Source organism: Equus asinus, chromosome 27 (genome assembly GCF_041296235.1).
Source record: "Equus asinus isolate D_3611 breed Donkey chromosome 27, EquAss-T2T_v2, whole genome shotgun sequence".
Lineage (NCBI taxonomy): Eukaryota > Metazoa > Chordata > Mammalia > Perissodactyla > Equidae > Equus > Equus asinus.
Genome location: NC_091816.1, coordinates 17,892,609 through 17,918,078, shown reverse-complemented (window position 1 = coordinate 17,918,078; position 25,470 = coordinate 17,892,609). Strand labels below are relative to the sequence as shown.

At 38.4% G+C, this 25,470-nt stretch overlaps 1 protein-coding gene across 7 annotated transcripts in view; it reads right to left on the bottom strand.

Annotated features, from left to right (window-relative positions):
• Positions 1–25,470, bottom strand: part of TUSC3 (tumor suppressor candidate 3) — a 214,505-nt gene that overhangs the window by 174,478 nt on the left and 14,557 nt on the right. For 2 of the 7 annotated variants that reach the window (XM_070499800.1, XM_070499803.1), the window contains exon 2: positions 18,906–18,973. The exons of the other annotated variants lie outside the window; for them this stretch is intronic. The gene's annotated coding sequence lies outside the window, so the exon portion shown is untranslated. The remainder of the gene's footprint in view (positions 1–18,905; positions 18,974–25,470) is intronic. 7 annotated transcript variants of the gene reach the window in all.

The window sequence follows — 25,470 nt, the reverse complement described above, 5'->3', positions numbered from 1 at the left end:
TCGCGCACTCCGCTGCAGGCGGCCCAGTGTTTCGTCGGTTCGAATCCTGGGTGCGGACATGGCACTGCTCGTCAGACCACGCTGAGGCAGCGTCCCACATGCCACAACTAGAGGAACCCACAACGAAGAATACACAACTATGTACCGGGGGGCTTTGGGGAGAAAAAGGAAAAAATAAAATCTTAAAAAAATAAAATAAAATAAATAAAAATAAAATAAAATAAAATAAAATAAAATAAAATAAAAAATAAATAAACTCAAGATCAGGATAGATACAGAAAAAGCAGTGAAAGGAATAAAGTCTATATGCATTTTCATTAGCTTCAATTTTGTGCCGTATTTAGCAGTAAATCAATGATTAAGTAGTTAAAATCTGAAAACACAGCCAGTTGATTATCACCAAATTTTTGGTAAATAATTGTTTCAGCACAAGATGAAACAGAGCTGTTATAACAGAATAAGTTAGGCCTAAGGGAGTCTAGAAACTTGCTATTAATAAAAGCAGTGGTTTCCAAAGTGTAATCCCCCAACCAGCAGTAGTTCTCAATCCTGAGCATGCTTCAGAGTCACTACAGGGCCTATTTCATTTTAATTAAGGGTCTGAAAGTCAGTGGGTCACTATAGCTGAAGAATGTTCATTCTAACAAGCGCCTGGCAATGCTGCAAGCTGCTGGTCTAAGGACTACGCTGAGAATCACTATATTAAACTGATGTTGGCACCAATTACATAGCTACGGATTCTATCCCCCAGCTGCTGTCCACGTCGGCCCAGGCTCCACAGCAGTAGACGTGTTTGGCCTTGAATGATATATAAGATTTGGCGCCCAGATGACTTGCTTCCTACTTCACAGAGAAAAGTGAAGACATGATGCATAAGCTTCTTCAACTTCCCGCCCCAAATTATCTGCATCTACACTAATTACCTCTAGTCCTCCTGATCCAGAGGTGTCTGTCCTGCATGGGTCTGAGGTAATAACCCCTTTACTTGTGTTCCAAGAACCTAATCATTCCAAGACCTTGATTAATCATTTAGCCCAGGACCTTGATCAATTATTTAGCCCTCTGCCTCTTCACTCTCATATCTTCAGCTTATTTATTGGCTCTTTCTCATGTTCTTCCTATAGACAGGTTCTAGTGTCTCCCATTAAAAAAAAACAAAAAAAAAAACAAGGGGCCGGCCTGGTGGTATAGTGGTTAAGTTTACACGCTCCACTTAGGTGGTCTGGGGTTCACAGATTCAAATCCAGGGCGTGGACCTAGCACCGCTCATCAAACCACACTGTGGCAGCATTCCACATAAAATAGAGGAAGACTGGCAACAGATGTTAGCTCAGAGCCAATCTTTCTCACAAAGAAAAAAGAAAAACAACTCCTCCTTTGAATTCATACTTACTTCTAGTTAACTGTGTACTTCCCCACCCCCCTGCTCTTCAAAAGGTAATCTCTCCGTTTGTTTTTACCTTGAATTCACTCCTTAACCCACAACATTCAATCCTCCATATTTACCACTCAAACTGTTCTTGACAAACTAAAAATGAACTAGCAAATCTGCTGGACACTTTTCTGGCTTTATCTTATTTGAACATAGTATTTGACACCATTACTCATTCCCTCCTTAAAATGTTTCCCTACTTTCTGGACGTCACACTCCCCCAGCTCTCCTCACACCTCCCTCACTACTTCTGGTCAGCCTTCTTCACCGGTTTTCTTAAGAATTCTGCTTTCTCTGACATCTGCCCTCTTCACTCTATATGAATTCTCTGGATGACCTCATCTACATTCATGGCTTTAACTGTCAGCTCACACATCTGTAACACCTATTATGGGTCCCAAGTGTACAGCTCTCTCCTGAACCGTAAACGAAATTGCCAGGGACCCCAAATGCCAAGCATCTAAAGTTGAACTCATGTACACCCTAAAAGAGTTCCCACACCTGTATTCCTGATGCCAGTGAATCCATCAGCTGCCTAAACCAGAAAGGGAGAATCCATTCTACAGCCCCCATTCTAAGGACTCCTTCAGCCCTTACACCCTAATAGCCCTTCCACCTCCTAAAATGTTTGACTCTATCCCCTTCTCTCCATTCCTTTCACCCTAACACCAGCATCCTTTCATTATCTCTTCCAAACTAGTACTTTCAAAGCTTTGACTGGCCTTTATTCTCTGAGTCTGTATTTAAGGGAGCAGCAACCTCCAATCCCCTCTAAACTCCTGTGTGTTATCTTTCTAAATGCAGATATGCAGTGTCTTATATTTCTGTATATTATCCTTCAACGTCTCCACATCTCCCACATGATAAATTGCAAATGCTTTGAATAGCATTTCAGAGCCTTCATGCTTGGTTTACATTTATACCTGTCCAGCCTCACCTCATGTTAATCCCAACAGAACCCTGCACTTGCTAAAGGCCCCACTACTGGAAATTCCCTGAACTCAGTACACTTTCAGATTGTTGGACCTTTGTGAATCCTCTTCTCACCACATGGGATTCTCCACTCACCTCCCTTCACCACCACACACCCACACAAACAAGCTCCATATCCAACCCACAGCCTTTATCAACATGTCTAACTCTTCCTATTAATCAAGTCGAAATTCAGTGAATTACCTAACTCTGAAGCCTTTCCAGTTCTTACCATGAAGAGATATGGACTCATTCTTACCAGGTCATAAAGTGAATCTACCTAGCACTTATCACATTACATTTGTTAGTTTTTATAATGCCTCCCTCATGAAAGAGAGTCTGTGAATGGAATGTAACTTCTTCCCCTTTAAACTCCCTCGAAACCTGTAAATGCCTTTAAGAGTGTTAGCAAACATTTAATGATCAATAAATAAATTAGTCAAAACAAATAAAAGAATTATAAGACAATTCGTATATGTAAGTGGAATCTTTTCCAACTTGCACAATATAATACAAAAAGAAAGAAACCAAACACTCCTCTCCTCCTTGATCAGTCTGCCTTCAAGTCAACGCTTTGCTGAGAGTAACAATTTTACAACTACTCACTGACACATCAATACACTTGTCCTCTATCTAGTTACTCAAAACTATAATAATATGTATATGAAGTTCACAATTCAGAATATGTTAAAGAAATATTAAATACATTATATTAAGATAAATTAAGCATCTAAATAGTTTTAATTCCCACAAAAATATTAAACAGTTAAGCCACTGTGTTTGATCACACTTTCCACAAGTTGAGGGGTTTTTATTTGTTTGTTTGTTTCAGGAGGAAGACTGGTCCTGAGCTAACAGCTGTGCCAATCTTCCTCTATTTTGTATGTGGGACACTGCCACAGTGTAGCTTGATGACTAGACTAGTGTGTAGGTCCTCACCCATGATCTGAACCCAAGAAACCCAAGCCACCAAAGCAGAGTGCACTAACTTAACCACTACACCACGAGGCCAGCCCCCATAAGTAGCTGTTTTTAACAACCTTTGCTTGCAAAATACTGCCCCATTAGTAGAGAAAACAATCTAGTTAGACCATCTGTCTTGAGATTTGATTCAGCACATCTGCTTACTAAGATGATATTCCCCTCCCTTCTCTTTCCTGATTTTTCCTTCCTAAAACTGTATCCTCATTTAAGAGAAGTCTCTTCTCAAATAAGAGGGGGTTTTTTTGGTTTAGAATATATAAATGATTCATGCTTCTTATAATGCACCCTCTTAAGAGCTGTCCAAGAAAGATAATCCAAAAAAATTCCATTTTTGTTTAAATCCCTTACCATCTCCTTCATTAAAGAATATAACTGGCATTGGAGTAGATGTAATTTAATTAAACCTCCCACATAACGTGGCATGTACAACATCCTGACAGCTGATCACCAAAGGTGAACACTTCTGGTAAAAATTAGCTTGCTATCTCACCAGGTGGCCAACTTCATTTCAGAACAGTGATAATATTTCAAAATGCTTCCTTATAAGTGCCTATATTTACCCATGTAATATCCATCCACTGGACCTAAAAAGAATAAGTCTTAACCCTAGAAGATATATTTTAAAAAATTCAAAGGGAACAACTATAAGCCTTTATCTTTCTAAAATAAACTTGCCAAGTTACTTCCAATATTCCTCCACGTAACATGGCTTTCACTCTTGACCACCACAGCTCTAGCTTTCAAATCTAACATGAGTTTTATTTGCTCTTCGTTCTATTACACAGTGACTGTGAACTTATTTAAACAAAAACACAACTTAGAAGAGAATCCAAAATAGTACTGAATTCTATAATTATTGTGATTAAATACTAAATGTTTAATGAACCACAATTAGTAGGAAAATCAGAGCACTAAATTTATACTTGTAAAGTGCGTAAAATAGTGTCTGTCACTTACTACATAAGTACTACATAGCTGTTTGACAAATAAATAAAATAAACCAATCCACTGCTCATTATCTTTATAGTGATAAAGAACAATATCTGAAACGTGTGTGTATAAGCAAATGTTAATAATTGTTAACCTATTTAATATTGAATTTTTTAAAACATTTTTACTTTCTTAAATTATCAAATTGCTAAAAGTTGAAGTTTAAAAACCTGACAAAAATTATACAGCACTATTCCCAATCAACAATTACAACCCAAATTAGGATCAAAAAATCATTAGAATCAAGAGATGCTACAGAGAAATTCTAAAGCATTTTCTAGAAAAAAATTTGCCTCTTCAGCTTCCCAGGATGGGATGGAATGTACAGCAGGTCAGAGGAAAAGGAAAACCACATCAGCAGTGACACCTCCTCCTATCAAAATGTTCATTCCTATTAACCTATTCACTTGACATTACTTAATGCTTCCTGGCTAATTAAAGTCAGAATACACATTTCAGAGATGTGAGGAAGCATAGCCTACGATGTGTCCTAATACAGTATTACTGACAGGTTTTGTTTCCTTCATAATTCTTTGCAATTGGTGTTTACAATAATCTATTTTTGAGGGAGGGGCATAATTTTTGAAAATTTTATTTTATTATAGTAAGAACATTTAATATGAGATCTAAACTACCCTCTGGAAAAAATTAAGTGTACAAAACGTTATTGTTGACTATAGATACAATGTTGCACAGCAGATCTCCAGAGCGTATTCATCTTCTGCTGAAACTTTACGCCCATTGATTAGTAACTCCCCACAAAGCCCAGCAACTACCATTTCACTCTTCCATTCTATGAATGTGACTATTTTAGATGCCTCACAGAAATGGGATCATGCACTATTTGTCTTCCAGTGACCGGCATTTCACTTATCATAACGTCCTCCAGGTTCATCCATATTGTCACATATTCCTTCTCTTTTAAGGCTGAATGCATATACCAAATTTTCTTTATCCATTCATATGTTGACAGACATTTAGGCTGTTTCTAAATCTTGGCTATGGGACTAATGCTGCAACAAACATGGGGGTACAGATATCTCTTCGAGATTCTGATTTCAATTGTTTTGGATAACTACCCAAAAGTGAGATTGCTGGATCATATGGTAGTCATATCTAATTTTTTGAGGAATCTCCATACTCTTTTCCAGTGGCTGCACCATTTTACATTTCCTGCAACAGTATGCATTTCTATACTGTTGACCATTTGAAAAGGAAATTAGGAAAACAATCCCATTTACAATAGCACCAAAAAAACAATATTTATGAATAAATTTAACTAAGGAGGTGAAAGACATATAAAAAAATTACAAAACACTGAAGAAAGAAATTAAAGACAAACAAATGAAAAGACATCTCATGTTCATGGATTAGAAGAGTGTTAAAATGTCCATACCACAGAAAGTGATCCACGGATTCAATACAATGCTTATCAAAATTCCAGTGGCATTTTTTTTTTAATTCTCAAAGAAATTTTTTTTCCCAAAGACTGGTACCTGAGCTAACATCTGTTTTCCAATCTTCTTCATTTTTTTTTCTTCTTATTCTTCTTCCCAAAGCCCCCCAGTACATAGTTGTAGATTCCAGTTGCAGATCCTTCTAGTTGTAGCATGTGGGTTGCCACCTCAGCATGGCTTGATGAGCGGCACTGTGTCCGTGCCCAGGATCTGAACCAGTGAAACCCTGGGCCACTGATGCTGAGAGCGCAAACTTAACCACTCAGCCACGGGGCCAGGCTCCAGTGGCATTTTTTATAGAAACAGAAAAAAACAATTCATATGATATGAAACCACAGAAAACCACAAATTGTCAAATCAGTCCTGAGAAAGTAGAATAATCTTGATTCTCTTTCAAATGCTATTATATTTAATTTCAACAACAGGTAAAAACCCTAATTTCAACATGTCAACTGTACATGTCTTAAACTCAAGAAATAATATGCAGAAAAGGAGCAACTGTGAGAGGGTACAGATTATGATGTTACTTTTCCTATCTTAAATTTTTTTAAATATTATTATGCCATTCATTAAAAATTCATAATAATTTTAATAGGCACTACCAATTTTAGTTGGGCCATTTTAGCGGGGCAGTACATCTACCATGTATACATATTCTCAACAAAAGAACTGTTCTCCCCTATCTGGGAGAAAATTCACCTTGGAGATACAGATACACGTGGAACAGTGACAGCGGATGGCACATCCATCTAGGCTGTCACATCCACCCTGGTGTTCACTGGAGAGAGAGATTTCACAGCTACATCAACCGCATCCTAGCTATGTGCCATACTATCTCAAAGCTGAATTTTGATATTATGTTAACAGTAGTTTGGAAGCCACTGGAATTACAGAATGAGTGGACCAAAGATCAGGAAGGAAAAATCCTGACTTTCCAGACTCAGGATTTCCAGAAAGGCTGTGAGAGGAGTTTGGCAGACCCTCTTCCTCAGCAAAACAGAATGAAACTAGTGAAAATTATCAAAAACAATCATTAAAGTCTCTGGAAATTGATCTAAGGGCATGAAAAAGTGAGAAGCATTTATTCAAGATACTCTACTGAATCTTGGTAAAAACAGCAGAAGTTCACGGCATCTGAGTCAGAAACTGCTCCCGTTGCCAGCCCAGCTCTGTGTTGCAGCAGTTCCGTTCTAGGCAGATGAGTCCAAGGAAGAGGCGGCGGCTCCTTTCCCTTGCCCAGCCCCTGTTCACAGGGCATGAGGTGCAGGTTCCACACCAGGAGGGGCCACCAGGTCCTGCTAACTCCTACTCATAGAGCAGAGGTGTTACTCAGGGAGAAACAGGACACCGTCTCCCCCTTCCCCAGCTCCAACACACTACACCAGAGGCTCTGTCAGGAAGAAAAGCAAGACCTGAGAACTGGCAGCTGCACAGCACTGCCTGAGGTATTATGTAAGACAAGAGAGATTGTATTGGCAAGCAATTAGAGGAAAAGTTACATACTAGCAGCAGCAAGAAAAACAATACACTGGTCATAAATTTAACAGAGGGATTCAGGAAAAGAGACAGCCAAAAAGAGCCCTGCTAAGATTACACTCAGCCTAGTGGTCTGGAAAGCTGCGTGGATACTACACTGCACACACTCGGGAACAACCAGAAAAAGTGGTTGCAAGCTGCTCATCCCTGGCTAAAGGCAGAGCAGGCATGAAAATTCCCTGAACTTTGAAAACATTCCTCAAACCACACAGAGATCCACTGGCAGAGGATACAAGACTTCTTAATCACAACCTCTAACCTATCACTGGCAATTCCTAGAAAACCAGGCTTAAAAACAAAAACAAGGAGCAAAAAAGCTAAACTTTAAAATCTGAGGCTGAACACTGCAAGGGAAATAGACTCAGCAGAATTAATCCAGGCAAGCCACTAAACAAACAAAAAGTAAAAGGAACAACAATAAACTGGGGGTAAGGGAGGTGGTCAGAATCCAGAGTTGCTGAAGTATCTTATCTAATATCCCGTTTTCAACAAAAAACATGCATAGAAATAACAAAATGACATGCAGAGAAACAGAAAAGTATGACTCTGGTACAGAAAAAAAAGCAGATGAAAGAAAAACCACCTCTGAGCGGGTCCAGATATTAGACTTAACAGACAAAGGCTTCAAAGTAGCTATTATAAACATATTCAAAGAACTAAAAAAGACATGTTTGAAGAATTAAAGAAGGATGAAAACTCATCAAATAACAACTAAAGAGACATACTATAAAACCTAATCAAATGAAAATTAGAGAGGTCAAAACATGCTTTCTACCTCAAAAGACTATGCAGAAGCAAACTGCTCTAGTATGATTAACATCAAACAAAATATTATTTTGACTATTAACTCTAGGATCCACTGAGTGAGATGGAAAATTTTCTTTTTAAAAATATCTAAATGAAAATATACCACTTATGCTATTCTTAAGAAACAACATCATTCATGCGTTTTGCATTAGAGATGCTTGGAACAGTCTAGTTTATTACAATTGCCATGCGGTAATCATTAACAGTATCTCCTTTTGGGGCCGGCCTGATAGCACAGTGGTTAAGTTCGCACGTTCCGCTTCGGCAGCCTGGGGTCCGCCAGTTCAGATCCCAGGTGCAGACGTGGCACTGCTCATCAAGCCATGCTGAGGCAGGCGTCCCACATATAAACTAGAGGAAGATGGGCATGGATGTTAGCTCAGGGCCAGTCTTCCTCAGCAAAAAGAGGAGGATTGGCAGCAGTTAGCTCAGGGCTAATCTTCCTCAACTAAAAAAATAAATAAATAAATAAATAAATAAATAAATAAAATCTAAAGTTACATGTTCTTAAAATAATTTCCAAATTTCTTCTTCTAAGCTCAAAACTACTAACAGTTGCTGCTCAATGAAAAGTCTGAGCTTTCTTTAGACTAACAAAGGAGGGGCAAAATCATAAGTCTATATTTGAATTTATGCAGGTTCATATGCTATAAATATACTTATAACATATTCCAAACCAAAGAATACAAGAATACAATCTTTTAAACAATTCCATCAAGCAGCATTAAGAAGATCAGTTAACATTCAATAATATGCTTCAGCACTCCATCTGTATGTGTGTGTGTGTGTGTTATGTGTGTGTGTATAAAATATTGTTTCAATAGGAGGAAAAGACTAAAACATATGCATAAAGATTAAAACATAAAGCTATGCTAAAGTGTTTTATGAAATAAATTACAGGGAAGATATACGTTGTGCAAAATCAGAGTTTCACTACTCTGAGAAAGTTACCAAGAATTTACAAGGTTATAGACAAGCTATAAACAATAAATGAGTAACAATAATGTGGGTGCCTTTTTTATATCTACGAGCTCTTTTGAGAAAAATTGTCTACCAATGTTTTAAGTGTATAATCCAAATTTCATTATTTATAAACACATGGATGCAAATAAACTTCTATTTTTAATGAAAATGAGTTGCTAACTGATGAAAAGACAGAGAGAGTATGGTAAAATTTTAAAAGCTGAGTTTAAAAATTCGAGAATTAATCAGCACTAAAGCACCCAGAGCACCACAGAGAAACCCCTAAGCAGATAGCAAATCATACACAGGAGCGCAACAGAGAGAAAGAGAAATTTTCTATCATGATTCCTATAAAATCATTCTAATCAATCAACAAAAACGTACTAAACACTAGCTCTGCATCCATTTTAAAACCTTTCTCTCCTACTTCTAACTAAGGGGGCCATATCTCCCAGCCAGCCCAGGGTCAGCCCAGTTCACTCCTGTTATCTCACCAAAATTCTTAACTGCACCTTTTTTCACTCCCAAGTGTCCTGATTTGGACAATAAGTTACATGGTCACCCTACTTCTAAACATCTGGCCCCTCTGGCCATAAGCTATTATTTTGGCCCTGGTCTCAATGTCAGGATATATTACACACGTATTCTGAGGTGGGTTAAATAAACTTCATGTGTATGTATAATGTAGTTTCATTATCATTATGCTACAATTTGGTATCTCAAATTCACATGGTGAAATCTCCTCTGATTCTCACCCCAATTAGTCTAAACTTAAGGAGTATATATTTTGTATGAAAATAAATTGCCCATGTTTTCCAGCAGGTAGCAAAAAAATTATATGCAAATGAAGGTAGAACACTATGACAAATGAGTGACTAAAAGAATTAAGTTGCTTATCTATCTTATAGTACTTGTTATACCAAATTCAGAAGCCTCTAGGACAAAAGTATTTCAACACATTAATTGTAAGAGTACAAATAAACTTTTGTTGGGTTTTTTTTTTCTTTTTTGGTGAGGAAGATTATCCCTGAGCTAACATCTGTGCCAATCTTCCTCTATTTTGTTTGTGGGTCACCGCCACAGCACGGCTTGCTGAGTGGTGTGTAGGTGCACAGGAGGTATCCGAACTCACAAACCCCAGGGCACTGAAGCAGAGCAAGTGAGCTTAAACACTATGCCACAGGCCATCCTCTGTTTCACATATTCTTAATCATATATAATAGTAATAAAGGGAATTGAATTTTTATAATGACTTCTCAAAGTCTGTTCATTCAATACATAATCATACAATATGCTTCAAAAATAATTTACCAAAAAACTATCAAGTCTAAAGCAGTTCTACTTGGAAATATTTAGTAAACAATAGTAACCTCTTCCTGAATGACTAAAGAAAGTAGTCAATCAAAGGGCTTTACCAGAAAACCATGAGGTTAAGGCCTGGAATGAAATATGAGAAAAAAATAAAGGACAAGGTAATCTCCATTTACCAAAAATTGAAAAAAAATTAAAAATATATGACAAAGTTTTACTTAAATTCGCCAATTTGAATTTATTTATATATTTTTAAATCTATATTATCCTCTTAATAAAGCTGAAAGCTGAAAGAAATTATAAATGGCTTTCAAAATGCCTTTAATTAAAAATGACATAAGCCCGAGCCAGCCCTGATGGTCCAGAGGTTAACCATCAGGCAGATCCATCATGGCAGAACCATGCCACATCTGTCAGTTGCCAAGCTGCAGCAGCAGCTCACAGAGGTGAACTAGAAGGACTTACAACCAGGATATACAACCATGCACTGGGTCTGGGGAGGAAAAAATAAAAGAGGAAGATTGGCAACAGATGTTAGCTCAGGGCAAACTCTTCCCTGAAAAAAAAAAATGGCATAAGCCTAATTCAATCTAGGTTGACCAAAAAGGGACCGTATAAGTACATATAACAGGAAGGATGGAGATAAATCTGTTTTCAGGGATGAGTGGATCCAAGAACTTGACTGGTAGTTTCAGTACTCCCTCTAGCCATAGAAGCTCCAGGACAGCAACAATTTTTACGTTTTGTTTATTTCTGTATTGGTGGCATCTAGAACAAAGACTGGCATAGAGTTGTTGCTCAAATATTTATTGAATCAGTGAAAAATCTCCTTTGTTTATCTGCTTAATTCTGTACATTACAGTTTTGCACGCCAGAAGTGACAGGCAACCTAAAATCACATCCTTCCAATTTCATGTGCCAATTAGCAAGGTAACCTACCTAGCTGCCAGTTCCATTGAGAAAAATCCCAGTGAACGGCTCTAAATCACGTGCCCAGCCCTGTGCCAAATATGACAAGTGGGATGAGTAGGATAACCAGCCTAGCCTGGTAATACACTTAACTATGTGGTCATAAGGAAGGAGTTGTTAAGATGAAGGAGGGGAGGCATACAGAGGACAAAAATAATAGGTATCACACTTTATTTAACGAGTCCTTCCTTACAGGCAACCCAAACAAGCCATTTATCTCAGCAACTTCACAGCAGTTCTCAGTCCTGCACTGGCCACAGGAGATCCTCCTCATCCAAGTATTCAACATGTGCACACAAAAAATACAAAGTTGCATAGAAAGGCAAAAGCTATTTCCGCTATATTCACTACTGAACCAACCACTCATAAAAGTAGTCCCTATGCAGACATCCACCCTCATTTAACACTAGCATCTATCCCAACACACCACGTCACACTATTGCTTGGTCATTCTCACACTTAACTGCACTTAAAAATGGCAAAGGATTTCATCACATTGATTTTTTAAAAATGATGCAGGATAACTACCTAAATCATATGCAAAACTCACACTGACAAATGAGGGTCTGTCAGAATTAAAACAATTAACATACAACAAGAGAAAACCAACAAAGACGATGACATTAGGTACTTCAAAAAAGAAGGATATGAATATCAAAGAATTGTGAGATGCCCCTGAGAAAATTAGTAAACCTGAAATATTTTTGTGAAAATGACCTCCAGAATCATGCTCCAAAAGTCAAGCATTAACTGAAAATGTCCCATCACGCCACTATGTAAATTTACTTAGAAAAATCACACCAAAAAAATCAGCACTTACTCATTTCGTTCATTAAAACAAATCATGACTACTTGCAATTAAAAGTTAAATTTTAAGCATATGATCAACTGAATGAGTTTTCATATTTTGATTTAATTTTATATAAATAATTCCAAAGTTTGTTTTCACTTCTATGAAAGACTGTTCATCATTTTAACTAGATTCACAACCTAGCCTCTTTCCAAATACTATTTAATTTCAGCTGAGGGGGACCTTGTGTACTTAAGAAATGTTTGCTACTATTTTAAGTATTAAACAAATACTTAAGAAAGCACCTAATTTGGGCAAGATACTGACTAAGTTCTATGGGAGACTTGAAGATGAATAATATAAAGGACTTTATATTAGTAGTATTATTTTTTTTGGTGAGGATGATTGTCCCTGAGCTAACATCTGTGCCAATTTTCCTCTATTTTGTACGTGGGACACCTCTACAGCATGGCGTGCTGAGCAGTGTATAGGTCTGCACCCAGGATCCGAACCTGTGAACCCTGGGCCGCCCAAGCGGAGCACATGAACCCAACCACTATATCACTGGGCCAGCCCCTAAAGGACATTATGCTAATATTTGACAGAAGAATTAAAAGATGTGCCTGGAGAGTGACAATGATCAATGGTGGGTAACGAAAGAAACAATAAGTTGGAAAATATTTAAATTGAAAAAATATTACTTAATATTAAATTAAAATATTAATTTTTCAAGTTAATATTTTCTTTTGAAAATAAAGCTTCCCTTAGTGCCCTGGAGGACTTTTCAGTTCTTTCATGAAAGGGAATGATAAGATGGGAGAGTTGAAAGCCATCTTTGATCTAGCTCAACTCCGATTTTTTTTAACTGACAAAAGTCTTACGACCCAGAAAGACAGAGTGGCTTAACCAAGATGACAGTTAAAAGAAGAGCAATGACTAGAACCTTTTTTACAGATTCCCAACTGGCCACCCCACTGTCTTAGCCAAGAGCACATTCAATAAAAGCCCCTCCTGGTAGCCAGTGCTAAGTGAAGACTAATAGAGACCACAATACACATTAAAACAAAATACATGCATGTAACAACTTTTAGGAATACGTGTCTCCTGTGAGGCAAAGTAAACAAGTATGTTGTCTACTCTGAGGCATACCTGATGGAAACAGTAGTGAACTTAGAGTTAGAAGACTGCTGCTGTTTGAGGCTCAGCTCCTTCCCTTACCAGCTGCGTCACTGTGGGACAAAAATCTTTGAACTTTGGTTCTCTCATCTTAAAAATGATAAAAATACCAACTGTTAAAAATAATCCTGAGGCTGGCCCGGTGGTGCAGCAGTTAAGTTCACACATTCCCCTTCGGAGGCCCAGGGTTCGCCGGTTCAGACCCCAGGTACAGACCGGATACACAGCTTGTCAAGCCATGCTGTGGCAGGCGTCCCACATATAAAGTAGAGGAAGATGGGCATGGATGTTAGCTCAGGGCCAGTCTTCCTCAGCAAAAAGAGGAGGATTGGCAGCAGATGTTAGCTCAGGGCTAATCTTCCTCAAAAAAAAAAAAATCCTACTAAGAATAAATGAAATGATACTATGGTTTTAAAGCTGTGTTCCTCAAAACACTAGCCGCTAAGATTTGCTTCTGGGCTCCAGAACCATTTTATATTTGATGATGAAAATATCCTAGCAATCAGACGGCTGCAGCCCACATGACAGAGGGGTATCCTATTAACGAACAGCTACTGAATTCTATGCTTTAGTCTAGACACTGCAAAAAGTATATTATATGAGCACATTATCCTAAATATGCAAACAGTACCATCATCTGATAATGTAGTCCAGACTGAGAACAAACTGAGAATGCACACCAATGAGCTAGTTCAGAGGCTGAGACTGCGATTTTTTAACAAATGATGGACACAAATGTTATGAGTCTGTTTGTACAATATACTCATAGATGTAAATACAAGGAAAATGTACTACCCAAATCAGGTGTGTTTAAATACACAGAACGAGATGAGATTTGTTTTAGCATTTAGTTTTCAACGAACATTTCTGTTAGTAAGAGTAACCTAGACTGTACTACTATAGTATCAAATAGAGCCCAAACTTCTAGCAACTTGTGTCCATGGAACAGTCCTGAGCAGAATCCGGAACAGCAGGGAGTCACAAGCAGTCACCGACACTTGGGCTGATAGCTGCTCCGCCATCTGCAGCACATGGCTTTCCTGGTCACTCTTTACATGGCCAAAAGAGCTTTCTACCAGCCAGGAAAAAGGAGAAATCATTCCATGTATTCCCAATATGAAGGTATTGAATTAGAGTATTTAATTTAGGTATTTAATTAGATAATGAGAAGAAGCTTAGAAGACGGTTGGGAAGTACAGGAAAAACTAAGGTAAGGAAAGCAGCTACAGACAATCTTGGTGTGCAACACCAAACGGGTGATTCTCAAGAGCTCACCTGGGACTCTTAGACTTCTTAAAGGCTTCCAGCAACTACCTTGGTCTGCAACAGCTAAGTGGGCAGCTGTGGTAGGGTAAAAAATGCCCCACCCCCACCACCCAAAAGACGCCCATGTACTAATTCCCAGAAACTTGGTACATGTTACCTTACATGGCAGATGTGATTAAGGATCTTAAAATGGGGAGATTATCCTATGTTAGCCAAGTGGGCCCAATATAACCAGACGGGTCTTTATAAGAGGCAGTCAAGAGGATCAGAATCAGATGTGAGGATGGAAGCAAGAGGTTGGAGTCACGCAAGTAAGGAATCATGAAGAATGCAGGCAACCTCTGGAAGTTGAAAAAGACAAGCAGATGGATTTTCCCTTCAGAGCTTCCAGAAGGAACCAGCCTTGTAGACATCTTGACTTTAGTGACACCAGTGAGACAAATTTTGGACTTCTGATATCCAGAATTATAAGATAATAAACTTACGTTGTTTTAAGCCAGTAAATTTGCGATCATTTGTTACAGCAACAATAAGAAATTAACACAGTGGTTCTCCTGGACTTTCCTGAAGGATGATTCAAACCTTCTATCTGCCCAAGAATCTGCCTCAACCATTTCTGAAGAACAGTGGCTTCTCTTCTTCTCTACCTTCTAAATCTCAGGGGCACACTAACAAAGACCCCCATGGGCAAGCTTGTGATACAATGCAGACGAGCCCTCCAAACAATCCAGCACAAGCCCAGGGGAGATCTTTATGGGCCAGGCTAGAGATTACACAAATCACTTCCACTCACATACTATTGTCCAGAATTTTGTGACGTGGCCCTAAATAAATGTAGAGGTGGCTGGGAAACGCAGTCTAGCTTGTGTCTACGAAAAAGAAAATTCTAATATGGTAAACAGCTGTGGCACAGCAAAGAATTTAGAAAAATATATAATAAAATCTGATAAAAATATGAAAGCCACAGCAGGAAAGCAACATGAAAAGCAGCTCTTTAAAAGCTGTTGACAAATATGTTCAAGCTGTCACTGTAAATGCACAAACAAAAGTGGCTATTAAAAAAACGTATGTATCTTTCAACACAGTATAGAATAATACCATATAAATTCTGAATTTTATTAAGGCATTATCTTTAAATTCTACACTATTCAGACTGGGTAATAAGAATGGAGACAATGGATTCCATAATTTACTTTTTTATAATACCAGTCTGTCAGTAGCTGAATGAAAGTAAGGTGCTTGTTTGAATATTTCAAATGAGAGAAGAACTCACTTTTTTATTTTGTTTTATTTTAGCTGATAGAGAAATGTTAACTCAAAAATATGGTTGTCCCAACTTAGCTATCTTCCTAATATTCTCCATAATATTAATAAGCTTAATTTAGAAATGCAGGGTTCATAAAGTATCAGCCATAAAAATGAAAAATATCTAAATTTAATATTCAAAATAATTTTTCTATTTTGAAAATGCAAATAAATATTTGATAGAAGAACAGTGGTTTATCCTATAATGGGGCAGGGAGAGCTAAACATTTCTATAAAACTCTGAATGTAAGAAAATTTATTTTTAAAATATATTCCTCTAAATAATTAAGTATTAGACAAACTGAAAATTTCCTTTTAATTTTGTCAGTTTCACTTGTGAAAAAGAAAATGTCTATTACTCTTCCAAACTTCTTTATAAGTTTAATTGGTATCCTGAGCCTGCAAGATGAGTGAGCTGTTTAAAATAATTCTTATCATTTCCAACTACTTATTTGTGTGAATAACTATTTTCTTAGTACTATGCAATTTCCAAAATATAAGCTCTAAAATCACTCTGAGGATGGCTTCGCCCATCCTCATAGGTCTCAGCTTGTTCTTGTTCTTCCCACCTTATAGCCATCCTCCCTTCCCAACTGCCCCTGGTCTCCAAGCTCCAGCAGCAAACACAGAAACAGTCTCCTTAACCGGCTCCCACCGCGGCATGAGGTCAAAACCCTGGAACGAATCCAGATACATACACACATATATACATACATGTATGTTCATCTTCTTGTGGTCCTGCTTCTCTGCCCAAACCCTGACTGATACACGTTATCATCACTTTAATTTTATAGCCATTGCTAAATGTCTTATATTAAATAATGTTGTCCTATACATTGACTACCATACCTGTTTATGTTGATTTTATAAGCCACCATATAAAACTCTAAAAGTGCAAGCTCGTCGACTTTAGTAGGCGGAATAATAAAATAATCCCCGAAGACCCATACTCTTATTTAATTCCCTCCCCAGAAGTATAGACAAGACTTCTAAATGTGATTGAACAGCACCCCCATAGTTATGCTACCTTACATGGCAAAGATTTACAGACACAAAGTCCCTAAGCAGTTACTCAAAAGAGAGATTACACTGGGTGGACCTGACCTAATCAGGTGAGTTTTGTCAAAGAAGGTGAAGTGTCAGAGAGGCATCCTACTGGCCTGGAAGAAAGCAAACACCCATTGGTAAAACTGCCTATGGAGGAGGCCACATGGCTAGGACTTGAGGGTGGCCTCAAAGAGCTGAGAGAATAGCCAGCAAGAAAACAAGGAACTCAGTCCTACAACTGCCAGGAACTGAATTCTACCAAGAAACTGAATGAGCCGAGAAGAGGACCCAGGGATCCAGATGCGAATGGAGCCCACCCATACCTTAATTTCAGCCTTGTGAGACCCTGAACAGAGAACCTAGCTATGCCATACCCAGACTTCTGACCTGTGGAAACCATAAGACAAAAAATGGGTGTTATCTTAAGTCACTAAATTTGCAGTAATTTGTTATGCATCAATAGAAAACTAATATACTCACAAATCACCTTTTATTTATATCCTATTTCTTAATGTTCATAGTGGATTATTCATCTTAAGAGGAGGAGATAAGAGTGATGGAAATATAAATTACAAAGCAGTCCTATTTTTAGCTACATGACACTTTCTAAGAGATAAGATTATTTTAGAACAGGACATTTTATATACAATCTAGAAATGATAACATCTCGGAAGAAAACTGTAAGACAACAGTAGTTGGTAATCACTGCAGTACTTAACCTCACACGGAAATTCTGTAATGACACGCCTGGTTTAAGAGAATACTGAAAAGAGTTTTTATCGCCAAAATCTCTGAAGCAAGAGACTCCTGCCTAATTGTTATGGCTGCTGTTTTTCCATTTCTTTCTCAAGTATGAAAGCTTACTTAAAAATTGACTCTCACCTCTATTTGTTAATGGTTTTGATCATTTATATTCAGAAACCATACATTACTGATATTTTTTAATCAGAGAACTATGAATTATTATTAATTCATATGGGCTTATATCTAATAAAATAATCCACACTGAAACAGTCTATAAGTTAGAATTGATACTGCTGAATAAAAGGCTGCAATTTGTAAAAGATCAAACGTAGCCAAATTTATACAAGATCATTTAAACAGAAGCAATTGCATACATCTATGAAATACTGCAAATATGAAAAAGTTTATCTGATTCATAAAAATGTCGTAACATCAGGAAATTGGTTTGAGACCTTGGAAGTAAGATATGGGAGAAATGAAGGTTACCGTTAACTGCCTAACAATTTCTCACTTTAAGACTGCGATATTGTCACCTAATCAAGAAAAAAGCTTATGTAAAATTTTCAAAGTCACAACTAATTCCTTACATCTTCTATATCTGTAATGGATGTTTTCTTAATCTCTTTGCTAGAACCCCCAGAGGTACTAAAATGGAAACTATTCATTCTTCTCCTTAACTTTGACTCAGGAACAAGGGTAGAGTCAGTACGCTCTTAGCTCTGTATCCTCACACACAAACTGCTCCTTTAGGAATCATGCCTTCAAAACATAACATTCTCTCCCTTGCTTAGTCACTAATCCTCATCCTCCCATCACTGAGTACTGAATAAAGCTCACACAACACATCTTCCACCCTAGCCTTTCCTAATCTGCATCATTTCCAATAACAAACCTCTACTCCACTTCAGCTACCCACCACCAGAGTCGCATCCGGTACTGTTACATGTCAGAACAGATAAATTGATCTAAGCTACACAGGACAAAAACCCATTCACCCAATTCTCTCACTCTTGTTCCCTCCACAACTTACCTATCCTCCAGTCTCACTGGGACCTTTCTTCCTTCCCCTATCAGCAGCTAACGGTCTTTATTTTCCATGTCATTCACTCCACAGCGTACCTTCCACTCTCCTCTCCGGTCTTTCTATCTCACCTACCTGAAACAACCATGAATCAATCCAGCTATCCACACGGCCTGCCCCTACTGGTCTCCTTCTGAGCTCAACTAGAGGGAAAAAGAAAACTCAAATAAGGATTACATTAGACATATGATTTCCAAACTTAAATGGCCCCTCCCGTGATTTAACAATGTCTCCTTGTTTTCTGAGTAAAATGACCTATTCTAGCTATTTAAAATAAGTAATTCTAGATAAACTACCTATTACCTATTCTAGCTATTTCAGGTTGCATACTGCCCTAAACCTGCCAGTCCTACCAGTGTATTCCTCCTTCTATTCTTCCAGCTTACCTTCCGCTTCATAGAGAAAATACAAGCCTCGACCAACAAATAAATTTATCTGCACCCCCTTCTTTTATCCACTGCTCCCATCGACACCTAAGAGAGAGCAATGCTCCTTGTAACAATCCACATACGTTCGATTGCAGTGCTCTAACAGCTCCAAATCTCAGCAGTTAAAAAAATTAACATATACTTCTCCATATTAAGGGCTGACAAAACTGTGCTCATCCTAGTCACTGACGGACCCAGTCTGATAGAGCATCCACTATGTCAAACATTCAGTCACCATGACAGGAACAAGAGAATATGGTGAAGCACGCAATGACACTTTGAGCTCCTGCCTACAACTGACACATGACACATCTGCTTACATTTCACTGGCCAAACTAAGTTATGTGGCCACGCCTGAGTTCACAAGAGATGGAAAGTGCAATCTATCATGTATGTGAAAGAAAACCAATACAGTCATGTGTTACTTAACGACAGTGATATGTTCTGAGAAATGTGTCATTAGGCGATTTTGTCAGTGTGCGAACATCAGGGTGTACTTATGCAAACCTAGATGGTACAGCCTACTACACACCTAGGCTACAAGGTACTGATCTTATGGGACCACCATCGTATATGTGGTGTGTCATTGACCAAAACATCATCATGCGGCACAAGACAGTACTGTATCTGTGCACAGCCCTAAGGACTAGCACATTCCTGTGTAAGGTTAATTCCACCCACTGTTCTCTGATTCCCATTCTGCCTCTTACCTTCTCAGCCACGTGGTTGTGTATGAGTTCGTTTCTCTCTTCATTTCAACCTCTTCTCCTCCAGCTACCAAACACTTAACTCTTCACCCATTCACAGCAAAACTGCTTGATAAGAAGTGCTGGTTGTCTCCACTCCTCATGGCGCACTCATTCATTAACCTACTACATTTTAGTTTCCACCCTAACACTGTAGTTAAACTGTTCTCACTAAATCCAAGAGACTCTTTAAAGTTTTTATTTGCCTCTCAGTAGTAACCATTTGTCACTGCTGACTTCTCCTTGAAACATTCTCCTTCGACATCCAAAATCGGCTGGGTTTCTCTCTAGCTCTCTGGCAGGGCAGTCTTAGTCTCTTTTGCAAGCTTGCCTTCTGTAGGACACTGAAATATTAGTATCCCTGAGGGCTTGCATTAGTTCTTCTATTCTCACTGTATATACTCTGGCTGGGTGATTTTTTTTTTTTTTTGACGAAGATTAGCCCTGAGCTAACATCTGCTGCCAATCCTCCTCTTTTTGCTGGGGAAAACTGGCCCTGAGCTAACATCTGTGCCCATCTTCCTCTACTTTATATGTGGGACGCCTACCACAGCATCGTGTGCCAAGCAAGATGCCATGTCTGCACCTGGGATCTGAACCGGGAACCCCGGGCCGCCGAAGCAGAACTGCGCACTTAACGGCTGTGCCATTGGCCTGCCCCTGGCTGGGTGATTTTTAACCCCCACCACAAATTCAATTCCCATTTAGGCTAATGATTTCCAAATCCATTTTATCGTCAGCCCAGATCGAAGGTCCATATCCACACATTCTACTGCCTGTCAAACATCTCAGTCCAGATTTCACACCGGCATCTCACATATTCTTAAAAGGGAACATGTTATCTCCCTTCCAAAATCTCTTCCTTCTCCTATTTCCCATAAAAGGGAAAAACAGAATTCCCCTTTTACCAAGAAATGTAGACAGCGTCCTTGTCTCCTTCTCCTTCACCCCACACACAATCAATTACCAAGGACTGTCTAGTCTGGCTCCTAACTAGTTCGAAAATCCAGCTATTTTTCTTCATTCTCACTGCTACATCCGATGTTGAATTATCAGTACCTCTCACAGTGATTTTCTGCAGTAGCCTCTTGAATAGACTCTTACCCTTCTTCCAACCTTGCATCCCCACCTAAGCCATTCTCCACAGCACAGCCAGAGCACGCCTTCTAAATAGAAACCTCATCGCCTCACCTCCAAGACAAAACCCTCCAATTCTTCCCACTGATTTCAGGATCAAGTCTAGATTCTTTCACACAGCTTAAGAGGTCCTTTAGGATTGGACTCTGGCTTCCACTCCAGCCTCAACCCCTGCCACTCTCCCACCCTGTGCATTCTAAGCTTAGTCATACTGAATTACTTTGAGAACCTTGCATTTGCTGTGCTTTTTCATAGGTCTGGGTCTTTACCAGCGTTATTTCCTCTGCGTACAACACTCTTCTCTTCCTTAGGTTATTTCCTATGTGTATCTCCTCAGTTTTCAGCTTACCCCAATGTGCTAACATAACACCAAAGCACTCAACAGTCCCCAGCTTATGCATTTCTTACACTACATTATAATTGCCTGTTTTCCTGTCTGAATCTCCCACTGGGCTATGAGCTCTAGGATATATCAGGGAAAGCGGCTGCCTTATTTACCACTCTACCTCCAAAATCCAGCATGGTGACTGACATGTAGTATTCATCAACAAATGTAGGTAAAAAAGGAACGACAGATCACGTTTTAGAGAAATGTCAGTAACTTGGCCCTTTGTTCAGGAACACGTGCCATGTTTTAGGGAGATGACCCTCAAATATATTTATTTTCTACTGCTTACTTTATTAATATTATTTCTATTTAAGATAATTAAAAAAACAAAATGTGAAAAACATTTACAACATACTTAAGAAATCAACAGCCAGACAAATAGTTAAAAAACATAAAAGACCGATCTACTTTGGGCTTTTGCTATTATTATGATCACACAGACATAAAAGACTAGGAAGTCCTGACATTGAAGAAGTTTAGATTTGAGTAATAAATAAGTAAAACAACATAGAAAGCTCCCGAGATCATCTACTTAGCACAACATGATGAAATCTTGTGAAAACGCAAAAACAAAAAGACTGTAATCTATGTAGAGAAATAACATAGGGCTAACCCTGCTTTACAAGGAAAAGGGATACAGAAAACAGGAAAATAACACCCTATTTCCCTCACCAATTCCTATTTAGATTATGAAATATGTTGTTTCTGTTCTGTTAATATATACCTTGAACACCAGAGACCAGTGCTAATGCTGGTACTCACACAAATTATGACTTCTCTAAGTTTTCTCATCTATCATGAGTTAGTGCAGATATAGCACCTATGAAGTACTTTGAAAATTACAGAATGTACAAAAACAGCTTGTTTTAATTTGTAGATTACATATTTGAAACAGGCAAAAGACAAGGCAAGTGTAAATCTAACTGCTTTTTCCAAGTCAAATAAAAAGAACTTAAATAGCTTGGCCACAATTGGTTTTAGTTATTCTCCATGGATCATAGAACTCAAATTGTTGATAATTAATATTAGTTAAGTTTCTTTATGATAAGGACATTTTAATCAATTCAGAACAGAACTATTACTAAAAGGCAACCTCTAAGACATTAAATTACCTTTGATATATATAGAAACTACCAGAAATCACTCTATTACCATATTTCATATAATCTTAACATATAGAAGGGATCTAAGCAAACGTTTAATCCAATAGTTTTTAACTTTTCAAAAATCTAATAAACATTTCAGATGTGCACACCAGAAAAATTCATTTATGACATAAATGAAAAATGCTGTATATAATTTCAGAGGGCCAATGGGAAATTTTTCCTATTTTCCACAGATACAGAAATCCTGATCTTGTTCACTGCTCTCCCTTCACATCTGAGCAAACTGATGCTTCAAAAGGTTAAGTGACTTGTCCAAGAGCAGAGTTTATATCAAAGAAGCCACATTTTCTTTTCTAGAACTAACTTATACGAAATGCTGAACATTTCATGAAGTTAGCATTTTATTTCATTTAATCTTTCAAAACAACCCCACAATGAGGAATTATACTTAGTTTATAAAAAAAGGAAATTGTCGTCTAAATGGATAATTTGCCAAGATAAACAACGGGGCTAGAATTTACGCTATCTGATTTTCTCATTCTAATTCCACTCTATAACACTACCAAACAGTAAAATAAGGAAAAGAGAATGAGAAAGTAAATGATGGAGAAAGAGAGAAAGATCAAACCAAATTATATAGAGTGTCACAGGCTTCAATTAAAGGCCAAGGAAAAATGATGATTAAAATCAACAGCAAATAAAAGTAGAGGAGATAGCGGTATTCTAAAAATCTATGATATCCATCATTCTGGTATAAAGCCATGTAAAGGTCAAGTCACAAAAGCCAAGGATGGTGAGGTTTCAAAAAGGAAATAAGAGTGACATCAGCATCATCCCAGCATAAGGTATCTCCCATTTTTATCCCTCCTCCCCTCAACAACAAAAATTCAGCACCCATCCAAGAACAAAAGTACCTCTGTGGGATCCAGCACTATACGCCAAGGGACCCAGGAGGGGTCTCGCCCACCTGTGTATTGGGTAATAGGCAGACAGACCTCAGTACTGGCTGTAGATCCTGCAGTAGCTTGTGAACTAGTACAGCCCCTCTCAGCCATAGTCCAGGAGCCCCTGGAGAACAATGACTTGGGCATCACCCACAGATGAGATGACCTATGTGGAAGTCCACGTTTCCAGAAAAGAAGTTCCAACACTGTGCTGCAGCAAAAAAAAAAATTCGAGTTTGGATGCACTGAAATGGGTAACAGGAACAGCTTGACTTTACCCACATCACCCCTCCCCCAAGGCAGCAAAGCTTAGGACTAAGAGAGATCTTCCCAGCCCATGAATTCTCTTGTAGGGGAAAGGGAGAGCAGGTGAGCCCCTGGCTTTTGCAGCTGTGTAAGATGCTGCCAAAGAAACTAGTTTCTCCCTCACACATACAAAGTACCAAAATTGGAAGCTCCAAGACTGGGGGAGGAAGGAAATCAGGAGAGCAGCAGATAAAATTCTCGTAGGGCATTAAAGAGAAGTGATCTCTGCTGACTGTGTTATGGACTCCATCAGGAAGCCCGCCTATGAGGGAAAGCATCACCCACAGATCCCCCAAGTGCCCCACTTGCCTCACCTATATACACCCCCACTCTGCACCTAGCTCCCTGCACACATTCCCAAGAGCTACGGCAAGAGTGAACTTTGACAGACAGCCAGGGAGCACAGGTAGAAAGCAGGCCAGGGTCTGCAGCAGGGTGAGAAACCACAGACTTAAGCAGTAGCGCCATCTTCAGGAAAACAAAAGAGAGACTACTAGCGGCCAGCCTGGTACATGACAGAATCAAAAGACATACAAACTTAAGAATTCTGCAACAAGACAGGGAAAGAGGCACTGAGCAGGTATATCCATACAAGGTCTGAGAAAGCCTCAAAATCTCTAGCAGAACTGAAAAATATATTTCTCCACTGAAGGCAGTTAGTAAAGATTGGAGTGACTACTACAAATCCAAAGACAGCAACACAAAACTATAAAGAACATTAAAAATCAAGGAAACAAGACATCACCAGAAGAGCACAACCAAACTCAAAGACATGGAGGTCCATGATTTACCCAGTAAAGAATTCAAAATAGCTGTTTTAAGGAAACTTGATGAGCTGCAAGAAAACACAGAAAGATACTTCAACAAAAGTGGGAAAACCATACATGAACAAAATGAGAAATTAACAAAGAGATAGAAATAATAAAAAAGAACCAAACAGAAATTCAATGAATAAAATGAACAATGCAACAGGAAACATCACAGCAGAATGGACCAAACAGAAGAAAGAATCTATGAATCAGAAGATAGGAACTTTGTAATTATCCAGTTAGAGAGGGATAAAAATAAAGAATAAAAACAGAGTGAGGAAAGCCTGTGTGATCTATGGGACACGATCAAAAGAAACAATGTGAAAATTACTGAAGTTCCAGAAGAAGAGAGAAGGAAAGGAACAGAAAACTTATTTAAAGAAATAAAGGCTGAGAACTTCCCAAACCTGGGGAAAGACCTGGACATCTAAGTTCATGAAGCTAACAGATTACACCATAATGTGATCCCAAAATGATCTTCTCCAAGACAAACTATGATAAAACTATCAAAAATCAAAGACAAAGAGAGAATCCTAAAAGGAGTAAGAGAAAATAAGATTATAACCTAAAAAGGAACCCCTATTAGAGTATGAGCAGATTTCTCAGATCAAAACTTATAGGCCAGAGACTGTGGGATGATACGGTCAAAGTGCTGAAAGAAAAACACTGCCAACCAAGCATACTCTATCCAGCAAAGTTACCCTTCAGAAATGAAGGAGAAATAAATACCTTCCCAAACAAAAGCTGAAGGAATTTATCACCACTAGACCTGCTTT